At 38.7% G+C, this 24,099-nt stretch overlaps 2 long non-coding RNA genes and 4 other non-coding genes across 6 annotated transcripts; 2 read left to right on the forward strand and 4 right to left on the reverse strand.

Moving 5' to 3' along the window:
• Positions 1 to 92: 92 nt before the first annotated feature.
• LOC108183303 (uncharacterized) lies at positions 93 to 10,088 on the reverse strand. The gene is made up of 7 exons (NR_200077.1): positions 9,909 to 10,088; positions 7,316 to 7,362; positions 6,915 to 7,225; positions 5,304 to 5,389; positions 4,636 to 4,707; positions 3,238 to 3,334; positions 93 to 1,920 (listed from the first exon to the last, which is right to left on the reverse strand). It is a non-coding gene; the product is annotated as an uncharacterized LOC108183303 (long non-coding RNA).
• Positions 3,486 to 7,109, forward strand: LOC147845230 (uncharacterized). Its single transcript, XR_015484466.1, has 2 exons — positions 3,486 to 5,779; positions 6,713 to 7,109. It is a non-coding gene; the product is annotated as an uncharacterized LOC147845230 (long non-coding RNA).
• On the forward strand, positions 8,304 to 8,376 carry trnar-ccg (transfer RNA arginine (anticodon CCG)). The gene has a single exon. It is a non-coding gene; the product is annotated as a tRNA-Arg (tRNA).
• A 12,490-nt stretch (positions 10,089 to 22,578) lies between the features above and the next one.
• Positions 22,579 to 22,652, reverse strand: trnat-agu (transfer RNA threonine (anticodon AGU)). Its single transcript has one exon. It is a non-coding gene; the product is annotated as a tRNA-Thr (tRNA).
• Positions 22,653 to 22,838: 186 nt separating this feature from the next.
• On the reverse strand, positions 22,839 to 22,912 carry trnat-ugu (transfer RNA threonine (anticodon UGU)). The gene has a single exon. It is a non-coding gene; the product is annotated as a tRNA-Thr (tRNA).
• A 708-nt stretch (positions 22,913 to 23,620) lies between these two features.
• On the reverse strand, positions 23,621 to 23,709 carry trnar-ucu (transfer RNA arginine (anticodon UCU)). The gene is given in 2 exon segments: positions 23,621 to 23,656; positions 23,673 to 23,709. It is a non-coding gene; the product is annotated as a tRNA-Arg (tRNA).
• Between the last annotated feature and the right edge of the window lie 390 nt (positions 23,710 to 24,099).

A 24,099-nucleotide genomic window follows, 5' to 3' on the forward strand; every position in this document is an offset into this window, starting at 1 on the left:
TTTGCGTGTCATTAACTTCCTTCGTTGTCATCCTTATTAGAACGATCCATAAACAAATCTAACAACTGAATCATTGCCACTACTTTCTTTCAAATCAACTCACTTTTATTGTCACATCAGCAGCAGCATGTGTGCTATGATGAGTGAAAAGCTTAGGTGCTGGCTCCAGACAGCACAAAATACAGAGTAATACAGTGCAAATACAACGACAGTACAAAATACAGACAGTGCAAATGAAATGACAGTGCAAAATACAGACAGTGCAAATACAACGACAATGTGAAATTGACAGCGATGTGAACAATGAATAGATGTCCACATAGTTGTAGGCAGTATTGTTTCAAGTATGGATTGGTTAAAGTGCAGTGCATGCTACATATTGATGGTGTGCAGTGAGGGTATGGTAGAGTCTGTGTGTGGTGTGTTAAGTGTTCATCAGCCTGATAGTCGGAGGGAAGAAACTTTCCATCAGCCAGCTGGTACGTGACCGGATGCGGCAGAACCATCTGCCTGAGGGTAGCAAACTATTTTGTCGGTATAATTGTACATGTTCGACTAATTTAGATTAGAAGTAGATTGTGGGTTCAAGTCCCACCTGGGTTGTCTTTGATGCGGTTCCTTTTAGGTATCTGTTGCAGCGCAATCCAGTGTGACCTTCAAAAAGCTAGGTTCATACCCTTAGGCCTGTATGTTTTCGTTGTTGATTAAGCATTTTTTTCTGAAAGACAGCATCGGTACTGTCCCTACGGACTATGTATGCTCTCTTTTTTTCTGAAATACAGGATCTGTGCGATATCGTCTCATCATATCCTCCTTCTTTTTAGATCGGACAATCTCCTCTCTGTATCGTCTAGCCATGTAGCTTTTCTTTTTGTTTCTAATGAGAGCATCCTGACCATACTTTTACTTAAGAGCTTCTTTTTTATTTGTCAGATACTGCAAACAGGCGGAATACTGGCCCCTCTCATCATCTCTTTGTTTGTGTTTTCGGTTCACATAAGATTTAGCTGTGTCCTTGGATTTTAAATTATCGATTGCTTTACGCAATTCTTTTCTTCTCCGTGCCTTATTTACTCTGGCTACCATGGGTTGGCGGCTTTCAGCTCCTCTGGGAACAGCTGCATTTCCATCTGGTTCTGGTAGAACTGAGATTACTTGTGAAATTGGTTCACGAGCTGATGGTGAAGGCTGCTGGCCTGCCTGTTGCTCCATTTCAAAAGACACAGACATGAATTCATAGGATTGGTCATCACGGCAATGGTTGAAGAGCTTAAGAATTTGGTCAGTCATGTCACTTAGGCGAGTAAAAGTTAACATGACAGCTGTTCCAACACCAGCCAGGGCCTCTTCTCCTTCAAATGTCCTTGAATGTGGATCAAAGAATCCATATCTGCCTGATCCATCTCTAAACACCGCAATGCATTCTGAAGAAACTATTAAAAGTGCATGCGTGACATCCACTGCGAGACACTGCAGTCTTTCAGGAAGAGGCAAAAACCATTCTTCCGTGTCAGGGGAACCTTTGGCTCGAAAAAATCCAACCTTGACTTCCGACTTCTGAACATTGTATGTTTGGTTAAATGTTGAAAGTCCAAAAGGTACTTCCTCCATGGACAGATAGTCATGACTGAATCTGTTTTCAGCGATGAGCTGCATTTTAACGCTGACATACAAGGCATCCCCTTCCTCTAAAACTCTGTCAAGATCCGACATCTTAAACTGATGCCCTGCACTGTGACTGGCCAAGAATGTCAGTGACACACAGGTACACTGGTGATTCCTTGAGAATTCATCATATCGAACATCAGCCTGAGAATGAGACGCCCGGACTGACACAACTTTGGGTTCATTACCCCCACTTTCCTCATATTGTCTAACAGGAGACTGGCCTACAGCAGCACTGGTACTCGTTTGTTCAACCTGCAAAAAACATGTACTTTATTAGATTGTTAGACAAAATTGTTTTTATACAAGTGGCATTATCGTTTTTGAAACCAAAGCTTATCAAAACTTAATCTTTTTTTTCCAAAAGAAGAATACAAAATGTGTTTTTCTATTTAGTTGTCCACTTACATAAAGTGGCCAGAAAAAGACAACAATAACAATTAAATAAAATAACAACCTATTATTGTGCATTGGGAGGTGAAACCAGGTTTAAACAGGGCTATATAAACACACACATGCGTACATGTATGCATAAATGTATATGTATGCGTGTATACACAGACATACATGCTGTACATTTATGTGTATTGTCATTATACATACAGTGTGATTATTTGCATGAGACTTATTTGATAAAGTATTACCCTAACATTCCAAAACAATATTGTTTTTTTTTTTTCAGACAATTACCACAACACACACCGTAACAGATTCTACAAGGGGCAACAAATCTCTTCAAAGTGTTTCATATTCAACTGAAATCAAACGCGGTGCTGCACAAACTGTTCACTCGAGTCTCAAAACATTTTGTGAGCTCCGCCAGCCGAAATCAAGATGTGTGCACCCAAAGCAAACCTTCGCAAACACAGCGATAACGTAACATTCACCACATGCAATTAAGCTAGTGGATGCTGGTCTCATTTGTAGTTATAATAACGCAAATAAGAATTGGACTAGTGAAGTAAAGTACAACACCACAAAAACATCTAAAATAAGCATTAGATGTAGTGTTGACATCGGAAAAATAAGACCCGTGCAAAATATGTAAGATCTAGAACAGTGACTTTAAAAGTTTTTAAGGCCTTAAATTTAGATTTTTAAATTTTAGACTTTAAGACCCCACGGAAACCCTGTTAATAAATGGTTCATAGTTTGTACTTATTATAAAGTGTTACGAATTATTGTAATTAAGAGAAATTTAATGGAATTCTCGCCCAAATGTAACAATTCTGCAATCACTTCCAAACAAAAGCCTTTAAGTTCAATAATACACAATTTATTTTTCTTAAACATAATAATAATAATAATAAGGTTGTAAACTTGTAACCATGGAAGACAATGGTTAGAGGTTTCCAAAATTCTTTAAAATATCTTATACGGTGCTCAACAGAATGCTTTGAATGCATGTCAAGAGTAAATAGCAGAATTTTCATTTTTGGGTAAACTATCCCATTAAGGCTTTGTGACGGGAAAATAATTCACTGTGTAATAAAAAAATTCATTAAATTTGTAAATGGCTGCTTTAACTCATGCACAAATCTTCTAAAAATTACAGACATATTTCATTATTACCTCTTTAATGCAGGAAAGGCTGGTATTTACATCTTGAAGGTCTATCTTTTTCCAGCGCAATTTCTGAGCCTGAGATCTCTTCCCTTTTCGTGGCATGCTGGAAAAAAAAACAAAAAAACACAACTCTAAAACAAATACACACACATGTGTGTGTGTGTGTATATATATATATATATATATATATATATATATATATATATATATATATATATATATATATATATATATATAAATGCCAAAATGAAAAGCTCTTGTTTTTAATACCGAGTTCAGCTTTAATGCTGATCAAACTCAACTAAATTAACTAAGGGTGCTTTCACACTTGGTTCAATCGCCTGGACCTTAAGTTTAATTGTTCCCCCTTGCCATCTTCTAGGCTTGTTTGTAATCACACTGCCTTTTTTTCCTTCTGAACCACAGTTTGCTTGCATCATCGGGCTGTTGTTTTGTGTACGGCTGTTGCTAGGTGACGGACACACAGCAAAGCTGTGGAAAGATGTACCACATGGCGGTCGTTCTGCTTTTACTGACTCTTTTGGTTTTGAACGTACAGAGTGTAAAGCAGGTCGCACACCAGAAGCGCCGCTCGGCGGCGCGTCGCGCAGCGCCACGCATTTTAGAATTCTAAACATAGGTTTCTATCAGGATACACACACTGGCGCCGCAAATCGGCGGCTGTTGGCGGCGCCCGGCAACAGCTCAGGACGCAGTTCATTTTTCAGCCGCGCCACAGAGCGCCATCTAATTAGTTCCATGTTAAATATCATTCGAATGTGCGCGTCTTGTGTGTGATACTTCAAACTGTCATGTACGTGCCGTGTCGCCGCGCGGCGCTTCTGGTGTGCAACCTGCTTAACTCGCGTCTATCCGTTAACACTAGCCAAACGTATCGTATTGAGATGTCAAACAACTCAGGTGCGGACCTAAAATGCTAGTGTGAAAGCACCATAAGAATCTGAAGGAGCACTTGGTAATCAAAGACCAATGTGTTTAATCAAGATTGCAGCTGGAAGGCAGGAAGGTGGATCTCTGGGAACATATGCCATTACAAGCATGAAGACAAAAATTATTAAGAAAGTATCTTGTATGTACAAATGTTTACATTTACATTACACACACAGTTATGTTGGTCAAGTTTTCATTGAGTTTTTTTTTAAGGTGTTTTGCATTTTATAAATGTGTATTTAAAAATCACAAAATTACAGTGAATTTTTTCAAATAAAATGAGAAAAATGATAAAATATGAGTAAAATAAAAATGTTTACGTGTTAAAAATAAATGTAATTAAATGTACAGAAATGATGTTACATCAAAGTACTTTTTAGGATACGAGGTGACTTTTGCCACAATACGAGACATTTAGAAAGCTAACTAAATGTTTTTTTCTTTGGCACATACTTTAAAACTTCCCCCGATGAAAGCACTGCAGAACCTGACAAGATGAAAACCAGTAGTATCTGAAGAATCTCTCTGAAAAAGGGACAAAAAATAACATTAATGAAAATTAATGTCAACTATGCATTACCTTCTTTCCAGGTTACACATCATCACTTATCAATAATATACTTAATCTGTATATAAAATAAATAGTTAGGGATACATCAAAAGCATTTATCTATTTTTTTTAAAGGACCCAATTTGCGACAAATATACTATCAGAGTCATTTGCAAAATATTCTTGGAAAAGTGATGTATAGGGGGAAAACAGACCATTATTCCACAGGAGGAAAAACAGAGTCCTTAACTTGTGCTCTGGGTTTACAACTTATACCTATTCTTGTTTCACTCTTAACTACTTTTACACTTTTTTGTATTTCTAGGCATGTCTGTACTTATTTTTTACAAAATAGCAAATGTTTTTTTTTTTTTAATTTAAAAATCCATATTCCGTGGAATAACACTTTTCAGACACACCAAACTAAAATTATTTACGTGTTGAAAATAAACTTAATTAAATGTACAGAAATTATGTTATATCAAAGTACTTTTTAGGATATGAGGTGACTTTTGCCACAATACGAGACATTTAGAAAGCTAACTAAATGTTTTTTTTCTTTGGCACATACTTTATAACTTCCCCCGATGTAAGCACTGCAGAACCTAAGATGAAACCTGTAGTATCTGAAGAATCTGGAATATCTGGTGAGTTTCTCTGAAAAGGAACAAAAAGCAACATTAAATGTAAATTAATGTGAACTATGCATTACCTTCTCTCCATGTTTAACATCACTTTTCAACAATATACTTAATCTGTATATAAAATAAATTATTAGGGATGTATCAAAAGCATATCAATTTTTAAAGGAGCCAATTTGCGACAAATATACAATCAAAGTCATTTGCAAAAGATGCTCGGAAAAGTGATATAAGGAGAAAACAGAACATTATTTCACAGGAGGAAAAACAGACCCCTTAACCCAGGGGTGTCCAAACTCGGTCCAGGAGGGCCAGTGTCCTGCAGATTTTAGCTTCAACTTGCCTCAACTCACCTGCAAAGATGTTTCTAGAAAGCCTAGTAAGAGCTTGATTAGCTAGCCCAGCAGTGGCGTAGCGCAAAATGCGGAGGCCCCCCTGCAGGGATCGCTGACGGGGCCCCCTGATGAAGAGGGGGGGGGGATACGTCATACGCCAATTTGCATATCACTGACGTCATCACGTTTTACCGTTTCTGTTTGTTTTACAGCCTATGGTTAATAAAGGGGTATTTATAATTGCACTACACTTTATATAAGCATGTTTATTAAACTAAATTCATTGCTGTTTGAATACAGTATGTCATTATAGATGTGTAGTGAACGTGCAGTAATCTCTCATATGTAATAAACTCAGACAAGTTCAGAAACTGTCACTAAAATATCTGTGATTGTGTACAAGAAAAGAATAAACGGTCCAATTAAATTGTTAAAATAAAGTAGAAGTAGATCGGTTTGACTGTACAAGGGAAATACCTTCACACTGCCTGTGCTAAATCATTTGTCGTCGGTACGCAGAGGGGTGATCTGCTCTCGGGCTGCAGATGAGAGAGGCTGCTGTACGCGGACTGACTGGGCCGCCTGTCAGTGCTGTGAGGCGGGGGAGGGGTCGGCGGCATCACACGCAGCTCGTTGAGAAGAGTAGGGACGGTACAGTATGGACAAGTGAGTCTAAAAAAATCTCCAATAACACACAAAAAAAGTCGCTAGATTTGTCGTTAGGGGGGTCTGAAAAGTCGCTAAATCTAGTGACAAAGTCGCTAAGTTGGCAACATTGGCGGCAAGCAATCAGAATGAAGTAGTCCACCGCTTGAGAGGTGTTCAGAGAACACAGACCTGTGAACTTTGGTTCCGACCACAGTTGTTCCCAAGAGTTTGATTATTGCGGTTGCCAGTTGATTTTCAATTATTGAAAATCGCGACGACGCGGGGCCCCCTAATCACGCGGGGCCCCCCCGCGGTGCGTGCCCTGCGGGCCCATCCGCTACGCCACTGTAGCCCAGGTGTGTCTGATTGGGGTTGGAACTAAACTGTGCAGGACACTGGCCCTCCAGGACCGAGTTTGGACATGTCTGCCTTAACCGTTTCTCTGGGATTACAATTAGGCCTGTAGTTATGCATAGTACTTTTTAGGATATGAGGTGACTTTGGCCACATTAGGAGACATTTAGAAAGCAAACCAATCATTTTCTCTTTGGCACATACTTTAAAACTTCCCCTGATGCAAAGCACTGCAGAACCTGAGAAGATGAAACCTGTAGTATCTGGAAGAAAACAGAGGTTAGCAACTATAGAAGACAGTACAGTGTGTAATATTGAAAGTTTTTTTTCTTAAAAAAAAAAAAAAAAAAAAAATTATATAAAAAAAATGCAGAAAAAAAAAACAAAAAAAAAAAAGAATATATAAATTACAAAATGCTAAGTTTATTAAAACAAAAGAAACGTTATCCCTGTAAAAATGGAGAACAATGAAAAATAAAACAACAGAAGTAGTTGTTTTATTTTTCACAGGAAACCTGAAAAATAAAGAAAATAGAACAAATTAGGTCAAAGCAACAACTACTGTTTTCTCAATTTTTGAAATAAAAATGTTATCCAACACTCACCAAGATGCAAAGTGCAGTGAAGAATCTGGAATATCTGGCGAGTCTCTCTGTAAAAGGGACAAAAAATTACTTTAATGAAAATTAATGTCAACTATGCATTACCTTCTCTCCATGTAAACATCACTTATCAATAACATAGTTAATCTGTAAATAAAATAAATTGTTAGGGATATATCAAAAGAATGTATCTACTTTTTAAAGGAGCCAATTTGTGACAAACATACTATCAGAGTCATTTGCAAAAGATGCTCAGAAAAGTGATGTAGGGGGAAAAACAGATTATTTCGCACGTGGAAAAACAGACCCCTTAACTGTTTCTCTGGGTTTAAAAAAACATGACAATGGAAAACTCTTCAGAGAAGCTGTTTGGTCATTAGGTGTACACACCAGATCATCTGAAAGCAATAGGGATCCGTGCTGCTTTCTGAGTTACAAGAACTTCATGAGTCATACAACAGATATAACAAATGCTAGTATTGGCCCAGTGGCCTAATGGATAAGACATCACCCTTCGAAGCTGGGGATTGTGGATTCAAGTCCTGTTCGGGTTGTGTTTTTATGGGTTACATTTAAGTTGTGTGAAAAAATCCTGGCTTGTCTACTCAAAGCTTAGGTGTGATGATCTGAGGACAATAGCTTCGAATTCTCAGACTTGCTGCACACTTCAATTAAGATTCATCCATTCTTGCTTGAATCTCACTGTCACGTTACAAACCTAAAAGGTTCCGCTAAGCTCTAGTAATGGAGATCTTGACTTCAAGTACCCCATGGCTCTTAACTAACGGTCTCATGTTAGGTGGATGATGATGAAATGCAAACAAGAAAATAGCTGCAGAAAGGTTGTGATTTCAAGTTAATGAGAGTGGCCTTGACTGGAATTTGAAACTCTCAAGACCAGTCGCACTATACGCTAGAACCATACCCCAGAACCGATGTGACGCGAATGTGAATGATAGCAGAAATAAAATGTTTGTTCTATTAGTGACGTGGCCCAGTGGCCTAATGGATAAGGCATCAGCCTCCGGAGCTGGGGATTGTGGGTTCAAGTCCCACCTGGGTCGTTTTTGAAGGTCTCACTTCAACTTGGGAGCAATGGTTGTTGGATAAAACACAGTAGCTGTGAAAACCTTCTTGAGATGTGTTTGTGTGTCATTAACTTCCTTCATTGTCATCCATATTTCCTGTTATGACTAAAAGGGTACTCTGTGCTTACATATAAAAATGGTGGCTTTTTCAAGATCCATAAACAAATCTAATAACCAAACCATTGCCACTGCTTTTTTTGTCTGTATTGTACATGTTAGAATGATTTACAGTAGTTGAGAGTTCAATGTGGCTATTACCGCCGTGGCATATACCGCCGCCGCTTTAAATGGACAAGCACGAGTTTTTAATGTATGACCGCAGTCTGTGAATATGCCGCCAGGGGGCACAAAGGGATGCTAACAGACAGAAATAGCCTATACAGCAGCTGTAAATATGCTACTGTTCTTATAAATAAAGATGAAACGATAAAACAAAGCATTATAATTCCTTCATTAATCATTAAACATTTGTTAACACGCTTTATTATCGTTGTAAACTTGTTAAGTGCAATGAGGATTAATTTTGGAAAGTAGAATTGAAGAAATAAAAGACAACTAAAATATAAGCACAAACATTCATAACAAATATGTAGGCCTAAATAAATAAATAAAGCAGTCTTTTAGCCTAAATATAAAAAGATGTTGTTTGCTATTTTGATAGGACTAGGACAGTCATTTAATAAGCTTTTTCATTTATATCTTCATTTACATTTTTATTTATGTTACCTCAAGCAGATCACTAAAAGTATATATAAAAAAAAAATTTTGCCGCAGGACATAAATGAAGTCCCGCAAGTTTATTTTTAATAATTTAGTTGTAGTTCAGTTCATTTTTTTTTCGAAACGTCAATGTTCTCCTTTAAAGTATAATTGTAGTTTTGTTTTTTTGTTTGGTTTTTTACTTGTAGTAATGGCTCAGTATCTTTGGTATTTTAATTTCAATTTTTAGTCATCTTGCGTGTGAAATATAATTTCTCGCATAACTGCGTAAAAAGAAGAAAAAGCTGTCAAAAGTCAGAGCCAATTCATCCAAATTAGCCACATTAAAATACAGCATGTATGTTATTACAGGCAGAGTGTAAACAAACTCAGGGTAAGGCTAAATTATGCACTTTCCTTTTAAGGCAAGATTTGCGGTGAACCAAGAGGTTTTACCAACCACTCATTTACAAATATTATATGTCAATCATCTTGCTCATGAGTCGATATGTTGCCTTTTTATAGCCTACATGCTACTATGGTGTATATTAATGTTTGGTGGAACAGTAAATTGGTTTAACAACTTGAATTTGGAATCGGGCCAGCCGAGTTGATTTCAGAAAATATTTTTTTTATTATACATATATATTATTAAATTACCACTATTTTGGAGACCATGCGCTTCTTCACCCTCTTCTCCACTGTTTTCTTAAGTAAGTTAAAATGATGTTAAAACATGAAATGTAGGAAAACACAGTACAAATAATCATGAAGGAGATAACGGAAAGACAGAATGGTATAATAATTACCCTTTTTGAGTTTCTGGTCCTCTTTCCGTAAAAAGATGAGCTGTTATTAATGACTAAATAGGTCACGCAGAAGATCAGCTAAGAAAAGTTCTACAGGGTCTGTGGCACTTGCGGCCTTTATGGGCTCATACAGGTTGTGAAATGTGGGTGAGACTGCAAAGGTGTGAATCTTTTGGATATGACAATAGTCTGTACTGTATACAGTAGCCTAAATTTATCAACTTACCCTAATCCTTTAGCTTTCTTTCTTTTTCTTTTTTTTTACAAAAAATTTGTTGCAAAGTAGCAATAGACAAGTTGTTACAGCAACTGTTTCAAAGGATTAAAATATTACAAAAATTGTTATTTTCTACATAAATATAAAAACTGCTGCCTCCATGCCTTCTTCATCTTGGGTGGCTTGTTTTTAGTTCATTAATGACAACTTGCTTTTTTATAATGTTATTATTAGCAGCAGTATTGTTTATTATATGCATATTTATATTTGTGTTATTAAAAACAAGCTTAGATTTGTCCACGTGTCTGATTTTGGACCATATGGGGCATCGCTAAATTATATGTACAAAAAACAATACACAACAAAAGAGTTTTGAAATATTAAATATGAAGCATTTGGATAAGATGACATTAATCAAATCCCACCAACAGAGCACTTTTCGGGAGAGTAAAACCATCAGAAACCTACCTTCTTTTCTGTCATCCAGTCCTGAGCAAACAAGTGTTAATGTTTTTGTCTGGCGTGGTTAAATAAAAAAATTAAATAAAATAAATGTTAGGCTTTATTATAGCTGTTGAGCGCAAGGAAATAAAGGCTATTTCCCAGAGATGGGTAGCGGCTGGTAGGGCATCTTCTGTGTAAAAACTTGCTCAATAAGTTGGCGGTTCGGACTAGGCTGATAAGAAAATGAATGAATGAATAAAATATAGGCTTTAGCCTAGTCTATATTTTATTACTTGCACTTATGTCCGGCAACACTTAACAATTGCCTTGATAACCAAATAATATGCAACATCCTTAAACTATTCTCTTAAATAAAGGGAAATTACCTATCTAGTGTCATATAGCCTAGGGAAATGTCAATATGATTAGGTTTCTCCTGAGCATTTGGGCAGAATGTTTGACAACGTCTATCAAAAAGAGGATGCTATATAATATATTTTTACCGACCTATTACCGGAAAATTTATTTAGGCAACTTAACCCTGCCGTTTTTGTCGAGATTCCCCTGTATTTTACCATTTAATCCCGCTATCACGTTTATCCCACATGATTCCTCAGTTATATTAGTGGGTGCTGTTACTGCTCCGGTCAGCTAATCAAAAATTTGTCAGCATATTTACTTATGGGTGGTTCACAGGTGGATAAGATCAATCTTCGGTTATGCAAACTTTGACCACAAAAAAGCTCACTACAAATATGCATCTTCATTCTTACAATACCCAAATTAGCATTTCGCATTATATGCGTTTATACACACATTTAAGCAACACATTCATAATCATGATGATTATTTTTGCCAGTGTAATACGTGCGCTAGTTTTATTCATCCATTCACTTTGATGATCATGTTAAAGAGCCCATATTATACATGAAATAGGGTCATATCTTGGTTGTAAGGGTCTCCAACAACAGTCTAATATGCATGCAAGGTCAAAAAACACTTTCGTGGTCTTGTAATCTGCATTTATTTTTACCTAATTATCCCAGCGACTCCTGTATGAATCGTCCAGTGATCCATTTGTTCCCAAACCCCTCCTTAGCGCGAAGCTAATCTGCGCTGATTGGACCGATGACAGTCTGTTGCGATTGGTCGACTGCCTTCAGTCAGAGAGTGAAATGGCCAATAGCTAATCAGCAATATAAAAAGTAATCACAGTTCATACACGCTCGATAGTGTAGGCGTGGATTTTAGCTGCCACACACACAGAAAAACACACACACACACACACACCTCCGGACGACAACGCTCCCGCTTCCGCCCGCACCCGGCAGGTTTTAACCTGAGAACCCGCTCCATTTTCTGCCCGCCGCGCCCGATCCCGCTAGAGCTATACAATCCACACAGCCAAGATGTCTGTATAAACACACACACAACACCAAGCACACAAAGCTCGCTCTCGCTCTCTCTCTCTCTCTCATGTGCGCGTGCGCACTAACACACACACACAAACACCAAGCAGACTCTCTCTTTCTCATTCGCATAGCAATATCCGTGATATTGCTAGACAGCCGGCTCCCGTCCCAAATTAAACCCGTTACCGACCGCTCCCGCGATTTATTCGGAAATTTATTCCCGCGCCGCAGAAATCTGGCGCGGGGACAGCCGCGGGAATGCAGAACTCTACAACGGAGCTCCATAAACAAAGCAGCACGCGTCGCGTTTTTAACGTGACTTTGCACGCGATAAGAGAATATAGCCAGTTAACCTGATACAGTACACGCGGTTACAAGTAACAAATCACAACTAAATACATTTGCAAGCTAGAGTCAACGAGGCAACAACTTTAACCGCACGTACTTACACTTGAGAAATGGAGGAAGAAACCCATCCTGATGTCCATCAGTAAGTTACTCTTTACTGATCCTTCCTTTAACAAACGCAGATGAAGTATTCTTTGTAGCATGTAGCTTCCAGAAGTTTCCAGTAGTTTCCAATTGCTTGGTTATAATGCTGATGTTTCATCTTTGGGTAGAGACTCGATATAATATCCATCTGCAGTGTGACTTCAATCGACCGGCATGTTTGTGTGCGTGTGTTTGTTTTTGTGTGTGTGTGTGTGTCTGGGTTTCTGCGTCAGAGGGCGGGGCCTCAGGTTTGAAATCTCCCGGGTTTGCGCGTGCACGTGAATAACTTGGTTTCGTTCGTACGTCATGGCGAAACACCTAATGAATCGGTATCAAGGCGACTCGTTTGAAGCACTATGAGTCGACTCTTTTATAGATGAATCAACCATTTTAAACACTGTACTCTTACAGATTTAAGCCTTAGCTGGATACTTCACTTCACTTAGAGCTGTGTTACACACTACATGGAGGGGAATTTTCAAAAACCCATAATATGGGCTCTTTAATGGATGGCCGCAAACTTCACAGTTCATCGGGCAAAGTTAACAACCTAGCTGCATATTGCAGCACATTAACAAATTGACTCATAATCGCTTAGCTATCATAAACGTTTTGTGTTTCATTTATAGATTTAACTACAGATCATTTCAACCAATTATTGCAATGAAAAAAAAACTAATGCATCAACACATCAAAGCACTCTCTTGCTGACATCAGGGCTTTCCTGTTGCAGTCGGGTGTGCACGTCTCCAACACCACTATAAGACGACACTATAGACATCAAAGACCTGTTGGCCTTCCTAGAAAAACAACTGCAAGGAAAATGAACAGGTATTGGGTATTATCATCTTGTCAAACCAAGTATTTCAGCTACATTTATGTCAAAATGTTAATAAAATTAGTTAATAATAATTAATGATTAATTAGTAATAAAAAAATAATTAATAAAATTATTGTATGTGTTTGTTGTATAGTGCTGCACTTAAAACGATTGACGAAAAACTGCACGAGGACAATGAGCGATCTGCTAAAAAGATTCAGAGCGAGCTTCTGTTTAGAATACAGTTAAAAGCATCAGTTTGCACTATTAGAAAACCAGTAAAACAACTCACGTGGACCCAGGGCTGGACTGGGGCAAAAAATCGACCCTGGCATTTTGGGCCAGAGTGGCCTACTAAATTAAATCAAAATGCTATCTATCTATGCACGTCCAATATTTTTATCAACTCATATTCTATAAAACACAAAAGCCATATATATGAAATAAATAAATAAATAAATACAAACTTTAATCTCTATTTAATTTCTGTATACTGTCCATAAAGATATTTGTTGATGTCAGGGTTCTGCCACTCTGGTCTTGTAAATTCTTGTTTTGGTGGCAGATCTCGGACACTACCTGTGTCTGGTCCTGTTTCTGTCCCTGTGTGCGCGCGCGCCGTCGTGAGTGTACGCAGAGTGTGCGCGCTCCTGCTTGACGCGGCCGCGCGCGCGCTCTGCGTCCCTCAGATGCGTGCGCTTTTGTACTCGTGTTTTGTGTTTTCGTCTGTCAGCAGCGTGGTGTTTCATTCCCAGCGTCTCAGTCTTGTTGGTTTCGGTTTTGGTCGGCGCTGGGATGAAGCATGCATGCTGCATGTTTGAGCGCACGGTGAGTGTTTCCATTCATCGTGTGCTCGTGTCTTGCGTCTTTTGTCAAAGCACGTGGCTCGGTGTTTACATTGTGGTCACGTGTTTTTGTCATGTGCTTCAGTGTTGTGTTATGTGAGCGCATGGCTTGTATTGTCTCTCTGTGTCATGCGCTCTCCCGTCTATTGTCTAGTCCCACCCTCCTTGTTAACCCATTATTAGTTAATTGTGTTCACCTGTGTGTCAATTTACTTTTTGCTTTATAATCCCCCTCATGTTTTCAGTCCTTTGCCAGTTCGTTGTCTACACTCCCCGTGTTCCTGCTCCATTCTTGCCTTGCCTTGCCTTGCCTTGCCTTGCCTTGTCAGTCCAGCTAAGTTTGTGTGTTTTGTTAATGTTTTCCCCCTCGGGGTAGTTTTGTTTTGCCTTTTGTTTTTACTTTATTAATAATAAAACCCTTATTTGTTGCAATTGAGTCCTCACTCCTTTTCCCCTCACCCGACCATGACAGTTGAGTTCTAAAAAAATACACTATTCATTCATTTATTTTTCTTCGCATAAGTCCCTTATTTATCAGGGGTTGCCGCAGTGGAACGAACTGCCAACTATTCCAGCATGTTTTATGCAGCAGATGCCTTTCCAGCCACAACCCAATATTGGAAATCACCCATACACACTCATTCACACACACTCATACACTACAGCCAATTTAGCTTATTCAATACACTGTTCACTCAGCCTATATTCAATAATAAACATAACAAAAACTGCCTGCTAATGCATAGGTAAATCTTTAAAGGGAACAGTGTTAGCCTACATTTTAACCTCTTTCACCTCATCCTGCTTGCTGTTTCACCATCTAAACAATGAAAACATAATAAGTCAAATTTGTTTCATTTTGATATTATGATTATCAGACACCAAACAGCCTCGTGTAGCTGCATATTTATATGAGCATCATCTTCACTCTGCATATTTATAACAAAACAGGGCTTAAATATAACTGTCTCCTTTCATTTCCAAAAAGAATCAACTTTACCCTGTCTCTTTTGCAGAATGTCAGTTTTAATAATCAATAATGGCTGTTATAACAGCATAACGTACATTAAATTTAAACGATAAAGGTAAGCAATCAGTCAATGTGCAGAATCAGTGTATGTGGTTACATAAATTAATATATTAGCTTATCTTTGCACTCAGCCAAAACAGTTAACTGAGATCAAGTGATTCAAAAGACATAAGAACTGTTAGATAGAGACAACAAGATGAATTCAATATCACGTTCAACAACTATAGTGAGATGAGATCCTCCAGCAGATGAACTGTCTGACATGCACTATACTCTCACCTGGCTTTTATGCTCACCCGCTGAACTACTGGCTGCAGCTCTTAGCAGAGTGTGCATGTGTGTGGTCACGTGATTTGCGTTTTTAGCCATGTACTAGAATGAACAGAGAACTTTTCAGAATCGCTAAATGAAACGCCGGTGTATTTCCCGCGATTTTGACAAATACACACAGACGACAGACGTTCACATGGAGTCCAAAATAGGAGCTTGTGATTGGGCCAGCCCAATGTCAAAACCGAAAAGAGCCAATAGGCTGCAGAGTGTCACATGGGCCGGCCCGGTCTCTCTGTCCCTGAAAAAAAGCATCTACTTTCAGAGAGTCTCAGATCACAGCAGCGTCAATTAATAAGGCAGAAAAAAACGATAGGCTGCTAAGCCTTTTATGGGCCGATCAGATCATAAGATGATGAGCAGTCCGGCCCAAAAAGTACGTCGGCCCACCGGGAAAGTGCCCGGTCTGCCAGATGGCCAGTCCGCCCCTGGGTGGACCTTTGGAAAAGCCAGGTAAGCCATTTTGAACAATGCCATAATGAAAAGATTTATTTATTTAACATTCATCCATGCATCTCTTTATTTAGGCTATTTACTTTATATGTGCTTACATGTCCTACAAATTTCTACAAATATGATTGAATCGTTTCTTTGCAGTTTCTTTATTTATAACATTTCTTTCAAATTCAGTCAGTCGGTGAGTAAATGAATATGATGAATGAGAACACACAGGCATGTGCGTATAGACATACAATGTAATGTTGTACAGTAACGTGTCATTTGTTTGTTTCAGTTGTCTTCATTTGAATGGTTTTGTGAGGATGTGATGGTGTGCTTTATCTGCCTGATTCCCACTGAAGTGGGCGGGTTTTATGACATTCGATTCGGGGGACGTTATGGGGGCAGGGTTTGCGTGACGTGCTGCAAGCTACTAGCCCGAGAGTGAAAACGCAACATGATTTTGTCCTCACTGCTTAACCTCCTGGGCAATTGGCCCGGCCCGATTAAATCCCTGGCCTCAGCTCACAGCCTGTCCAACAAGTCCAATGCGCTATCCATTGCACCACAGAGCCTGAGCGCTCTCCTGCCTCTAGCACTGCTGCACAGAAAGCACTTTTTGGTACTCTCTGGCCCATAAAAGCACACCTCACTGCGGACAAGGCACTACTGGGATTCAAACTCAAAATCTCCTGTTTACTAGACAGGTGTTTTGACCAACTAAGCAACAGTGCCAGACAGGAGGTAATTATTTAATCGGAAAAAGAAAAAAACGGTAGCACTGCATGTTTGAATGTCTAGACTTGAAATTTTAAAGTCCAATTGGTTACGCATCACCATAACATGCTATATAATGCCATTGTCCAAAACCCTCTTAAGCAAGCACCGTTCTTAAGGATTTGAGTTTTGTTAAGAAACAGACTGCTAAACAGCTTGCTTTATAAACACTCATAACTCTTAAGAAGATGCAACCCCGGCTGCTGTACATTAGGCACTGCTAGGATTTGAACCCAGGGTTTCCTGTTTACTAGACAGGCACTTTGTCCAACTAAGCCACAGCGCCAATGCTGATTAGAGGGCAAGACATTTGGCTTGCATGCCACAGGACAAGCCATAGTTGCTTTTATACATGAGAGGGGGTTCTTTTGCTGTGCTTGTATTTAAGGAGGTGTGGCTCTAGACGGCAAGGGAGGAACTGTAATTCAGAGATTTATGCTAAGCTGTTAGCATTGTGAAAGATCACCTACTGTACCTTTAAAGTCTAATTGATTACCCCACTATGCTACATAAAGCCATTGTCCAAAGCCCTCTTGAACGAGCAGCGTTCTTAAGGATTTCAGTCTTGTTAAGAAACACACTGCTAAACAGCCTGCTGCGTAAACACTCATAACTGTTAGGAAGAAGCAATCCTGGCACCTGTACATTAGGCAGTGCTGGGACTTGAATGCAGGATCTCCTGTTTCCTCAACAGGTTCTTTGACCTACTAAGTCACAGCGCCAGACAGCGGTTAATTGTTTAATCGAAAAAAGAAAAAAAAAACTAACAACGGTAGCGCTGCATGTGTGAATGTCTGGACTTGAAATATTAAAGTCCAATTGGTTAGGCATTACCACACTATGCTATATAAAGCCATCATCCAAAGCCCTCTTAAACAAGCAGCGTTCTTAAGGATTTGAGTTTTGTTAAGAAACCAACTGCTAAACATCCCGCTGCGTAAACACTCGTTACTCTTAACAAAAAGCAAACATGAAACCTGTACATTAGGCACTGCTGGGATTTGAACCTAGGATCTCCTGTTTACTAGACAGGCACTTTGACCAACTAAGCTACACCGCCAAACGACCTTGACAGTGGCTAATTGTTTAATTCCAAAAAAGAAAAAAAAACTAACAACGGTAGCGCTGCATGTGGGAATGTCTTGACTTGAAATATTAAAGTCCAATTGGTTAGGCATTATGACACTATGTTATATAAAGCCATCGTCCAAATCCCTCTTGAACGAGCAGCGTTCTTAAGGATTTAAGTTTTGTTAAGAAACCAACTGCTAAACATCCCGCTGCGTAAACACTCGTTACTCTTAACAAAAAGCAAACATGAAACCTGTACATTAGGCACTGCTAGGATTTGAACCCAGGATTGTCGTAAATTCGACGTCTTATCAATTAGAAATTATCAGACCAGAGGTTTTGAATATCAGAAAATAGACTTTATTCTCCATAATAAAGCCGAGAAAGAGCAGAGCAGACCCCAGAGCTTTCTGAAGTCTCTCCTGGACACCTTCTAAAGTCTCTCCTGCTCCTTCTCCCTTATTTATGCTTTTGACACACCCCTATGTGTCTCTTTTTAACTTTTGACCATTTTTGAATAGGTTTTCTAGTCTAAGGGGTCCTGCTATTCTTGGCTCTCAGCCCACTAGCTCATGTCAACAGAGATGTTACAGGTCTGTGTCAGCAACTGTTTTGACACCAAAGTTCTCTCTCCATAGATGCAACTTATGCAAAAGGATTAAGTGTTTACATACATTGTCATGAAAGCATAATCACTTGATAATATGTTACTCATTCTAACTTCTGACACATATACCTTCATACAAGTATTTAACATAAATAATCAGTGCTTTACATATTCAGTTATTCTACACAATCAGTCACTCAGCCTTCTCCTAGTGTTGCTCCTGTGCAGGCATACTCATCTTACACAGACATATCACTGTATTTTTAACACAGGCTGCCATGTTTGCTGCAAACACTACATACATTTTGTGAAGAGAAAATTAACTGCTTTACACTTAGAAAATACTTTACACTGAGAGAATAGAAATCTTCTTCAGGATCTCCTGTTTACTAGACAGGCGCTTTGACCAACAAAGCCACAGCGCCACAAAAGTTCACTGTAAGAGACATTTACCCGATAACAAAAATCGAAGAAGAAAAATAGTACACAACAAAAACCAGCATGTCAGGATGCAGAAAATGCTGACAAGATGGACGTGGTTTTTAGAGTCTGGATGATCATGTCTCAAACCTGACTGGTAACCTGGCCTCTGTTCAAGATCAAAGCGAAAAATGTGTGAATTTATTTTTATTGAATCTATCCTTAATCATGTGTAAAGTGTTTTTTGGAACCTTCAGTTTCATTACATCCAAACTCAGAGTCAGCTCGGAAAATGAAAATCAGGACAAACATATGCTATCGGCCATTGAAAGAGTTTCAGATCAGAAAGCCACTCTCCCATAATCTGAGGGAAAGGTGCAGTTTGGATTTGAACCTAGCACCTGCTGTTCCCAAGACAGGTGCTCTGGCCAACTTAGTCTTAACACTAAAAGAAAAAACCTCTGGATACGATACTTCCAAACGCAGTTTCATCTAAGACAGTGGGGGGGAAGCAAAATTTACTGTGCTTTCTACTCAGTTACTTTGCACATGCATAAAGAGGCTCTTGTACGACAAATCCAAAAGGCTTGATCTCAACAATAGGTGGCAGTCACTTTTGCCTAAAACCACAGGTTGCCTTCGAGTCATTCCTCAAGCCCACTAGGCCCTACACCGTTTTCTAATCTCCCTTATTTAAAACAGCTCAATTAAGTCATCGGCTTTATTGTAGAGTACCCCTAGTATCTGAGACTGCACTGCGCAATGAAAGAAAGAAGCAAAACGGGATGGACAGATGCCTAAAATGTTAGAAACGCACCACTCCTTAAGTCAGTGAAGAAAAAGAGCAAAGCTAGCAACTCTTGTGGGACTCGAACCCACAAACTTTGAATGGCTCAGCTTACAGCCTAGAAGTCCACTGCGCTATCCATTGCGCCACAGAGGTCTGCTGCATCTAGCACTGTTGCACAGAAAGCACTTTTTAGTACTCTCTGTCCCACGAAAGAACAGCTTAACGCAGACAAGGCACTGCTGGGATTCAAACCCAGGATCTCATGTTTACTAGACAGGCACTTGGAACCAACTAAGCCACAGCACCAAACAACCTTGACAGGGGCTAATTGTTTAATAAAAAAAAATAAAAAAAAAATAACGAAGGTAGCGCTGCATTTGTGAATGTCTGGACTTGAAATATTAAAGTCCAATTGGTTAGGCCAGTGGTTCTCAAACTTTTTTCACCAAGTACCACCTTAGAAAAAAATTGTCTCTCCAAGTACCACCTTACGACGCTATTTTTTAACCAGTATTAAAAATAGCGTTGTGGGCCTAATTAAGCAGCTACAGGTGTGCACAGTTTAAAAACTATGCAGATTAATTCCTAATATTAAGAATATCTATTATTGTCAGTCACTTTAAACATTTTAAATAGTCTGAACATTAACTGTGCTTGCAGGAAAAAAAAAAAAAACGTTTTAGTTAAAATGTGCTTTTAAAGGTTCATTAAAAATGGCGCTGTTCTTAAAAAGTAAAAAGAAATCTGCTGCACTTAAATCTAAAGTATTTATAATAGCCTATTCATCAAAAGCTGGAAATGTTGCTTGGACCTCATAAATATAGGCTATATGTCATATTCATACACTTTTAGACAAATCTTGAAATGTTAAATGTACATATGACAGGGTTCATACAGGCACAGCCTAATGAAAATCAATTCCAGCACCTATTTTTTTTTTCAAGACTGACATGCTATGTATTGAAGACCTGCAATGTATTCTCAGCAACCCATAAAACATTGCATAGGAATAGATACACATAAAAACCATTAATAATAATAATAATAATACTATTTATTAATCATACATTAATAATATAATAAACCTGCACTAAGTGCTTGTGAAATCATTTTTGTACTCAAAGGTAAAATACTATAACACTGCTAAAATAACACAAATTTTAGTAAATAATACTAATATTAGGTAAAAGTACAAAGTACTCTTTTAAAAAGTACTAGTTGGTTACTTTTGAAAAAAAATAATCAGATTTTCATTATGAAATCACTTTTTTAAGTGTAAACCTGATTGAACGGTTTAATTGCTTAAATCCCAAAGCTACATGTATAGGAATTTGCACTAACAAAGGAAGTATGGTCGATTTTTCCTTTCATGACAAGTAATCTTTTTTCAATAGCACTGGCAAAACTACCACATAAACTTTAAGGCCATAGAGACACTTTTTACCCATTTTTAAACAATATTTTCAAGCTTTGAAAGGTTTAATTAAAGTATATGGTAAAATATTTAAATTTAGCCTTTTATTTACATTTGTTACACTATTTTTCTTTACAATATGGCAAATTTGTTTCTTAAATAGCTGTACATCACATGTAGATTTTATTTTACACTTGATCTTAATTTAAAATACAAAAAAAAAATACAAGTACACTGTCAGTAAAAAAATAAAACAAATGACTTCATTTTACTTGAGGTATTTGAAATATGACAACAATACATTTATCAAAGCAGTGTTTTAAGAGCCTTATTGTTAATTTTGATAAATAAACAATAAGTAACAACGAATTGTTTTGACCTGTAATGCTTTAAGACAGATCAGAATACAGCTAAATGTATAAATCACACAAATATCTCATCCACAAACATTTCCAGCATAATTCTTTTGTCGTAAAGAAATAAGTTCCACCTTTGCTAAAAGTAAGTTTCACTTGACAACACAGCCAAATAAGAAGACGATTTGCATTGTCATCGATCATGCATCAATCTAATTCTAAATACTTGATAACTTTGAATACTTTTGACTAAATTTAGTCAAGGAACAAAGATAAATAATGTCTACTTTAATAGTGGAAAGATCGCGATTGTATTCAATCTGAGCACACACGCGATCATGAGAGGTCTTGCAGTTCATTTGAAAAAAAGCCTATTTAGGAGCTAGCATGTGTGTTTTAGCGATTTGCGTACATGAATGCGCTCTCTCGTGTTAAAATAAAGCACTCGCCACATTTGCAGAAATGAGTTATTGCGCAATACCTCCATTGCCGCGCCGCCATTCAGACTGTGTTTAGAGGAGTGACAGGTCAGAGGCGAGTCGACTGGCTGTCGGAGAGCGAAACGCGTATGTAGATCATCAAAAAGGCAGGAAATATGTCCGCGGTTTAATTACTCTGCTAGACATCTCTATAGTGAAAACATCCGAGAAGCTTTATTCCAACAAAACTTTTGTTTTTAAGTTGTTTTCTCTGTCTCTGCAACACAGAAAGCCTTTGTCCCGCCCTTACGTTTCACGCGACTAGAAAACGTCGACTGTGATTGGCTACTTTTCATGTCAGTCAAATCACCCTTCAGAATCAATTCTTAAACTTCGGAAACTGATTTTCAGCAGCTTATGTCACAAAGCACTAAAATAAACACTCTAAGCACAGCATTGTGATCGAACGCTTCACAAAACAGACAATGCTGATCACATCGATGTTATATTACGCATCAAAGGATTAAAAGTGTTAATTGTTTTGTTTCATTATTCAGCGGTTCCTCCGCCTACCACTAGGAGGAAGCCCGCGTACCACTAGTACCACAGTTTGAGAACCACTGGGTTAGGCATTACCACACTAAGCTATATAAAGACATCATCCAAAGCCCTCTTGAACGAGCAGCGTTCTTAAGGATTTAAGTTTTTGTTAAGAAACCGACTGCTAAACATCCCGCTGCGTAAACACTCGTTACTCTTAACAAAAGCAACCCTGCCACCTGTACATTAGGCACTGCTGGGATTTGAACCCAGGATCTCCTGTTTACTAGACAGGCGCTTTGACCAACTAAGCCACAGCGCCAATGCTGAAAAGGAGGCAAGACGTTTTAGCACAGAGAGACTAAAAAAAGACTGCAAGTCTAAAAATGGCAAGCAAAGAGGTTGTTTAACTCTATTTGTCGCACAATTCATTACGCCTCAAAGCTATACAATTTTATAATTCATTCCGGTAAGCTCTATAACACAAGCACACACAGCACTTGGACTAAGGCGCTGCTGGGATTTGAGCCCAGGATCTCCTGTTTACAAGACAGGCGCTTTGACCAGCTAAGCCACAGCACCACAGAAATTCACAGTAAGAGACATTTGCCCGATAACAAAAATCGAAGAAGAAAAAATAATACACAACAAAAACCAGCATGTCAGGATGCAGAAAATGCTGACAAGACGGACGCGGTCTTTTAGAGTCTGGATGATCATGTCTCAAACCTGACCGTGTCATCCAAACCCAGAGTCAGCTCGGAAAATGGAAATCAGGACAAACATATGCTATCGGCCATTGAAAGAGTTTCAGATCAGAAAGCCACTCTCCCATAATTTGAGGGAAAGGTGCAGTTTGGATTTGAACCTAGCACCTGCTGTTCCCAAGACAGGTGCTCTGGCCAACTTAGTCTTAACACTAAAAGAAAAAAAACCTCTGAATACGATACTTCCAAACGCAGTTTCATCTAAGACAGTGGGGGGAAGCAAAATTTACTATGCTTTCTACTCAGTTACTTTGCACATGCATAAAGAGGCTCTTGTGCAACAAATCCAAAAGGCTTGATCTCAACAATAGGTGGCAGTTACTTTTCCCCAAAACCACAGGTTGCCTTCGAGTCATTCCTCAAGACCACTAGGCCCTACACTGTTTTCTAATCTCCCTTATTTAAAACAGCTCAATTAAGTCATCGGCGCAATGAAAGAAAGAAGCAAAACGGGATGGACAGATGCCTAAAATGTTAGAAACGCACCACACCTTAAGTCAGTGAAGAAAAAGAGCCAGGCTTGCGACTCTGGTGGGACTCAAACCCACAACCTTTGAATGGCTCAGCTCACAGCCTAGAAGTCCAATGCACTATCCATTGTGCCACAGAGCCTGAGTGCTCTGCTGTCTCTAGCACTGTTGCACAGAAAGCACTTTTTAGTACTCCCTGGCTCATAAAAGAACAGCCAACTGCTGACAAGGCACTGCTGGGATTCTAACCCAGGATCTCCTGTTTACTAGACAGGCGCTTTGAACAACTAAGCCACAGCGCCAAACAATTTTGACAGGGGCTAATTGTTTAATTGGAAAAAAGAAAAAAAAGCTAACAACGGTAGCGCTGCACACGTGAATGTCTTGACTTGAAATATTAAAGTCCAATTGGTTAGGCATTACCACACTATGCTATATAAAGCCATCGTCCAAAGCCCTCTTGAACGAGCAGCGTTCTTAAGGATTTGAGTTTTGTTAAGAAACCGACTGCTAAACATCCCGCTGCGTAAAC

The sequence above is a fragment of the Danio rerio genome, chromosome 4 (genome assembly GCF_052040795.2).
Source record: "Danio rerio strain M-AB ecotype USA chromosome 4, GRCz13ab, whole genome shotgun sequence".
NCBI lineage: Eukaryota > Metazoa > Chordata > Actinopteri > Cypriniformes > Danionidae > Danio > Danio rerio.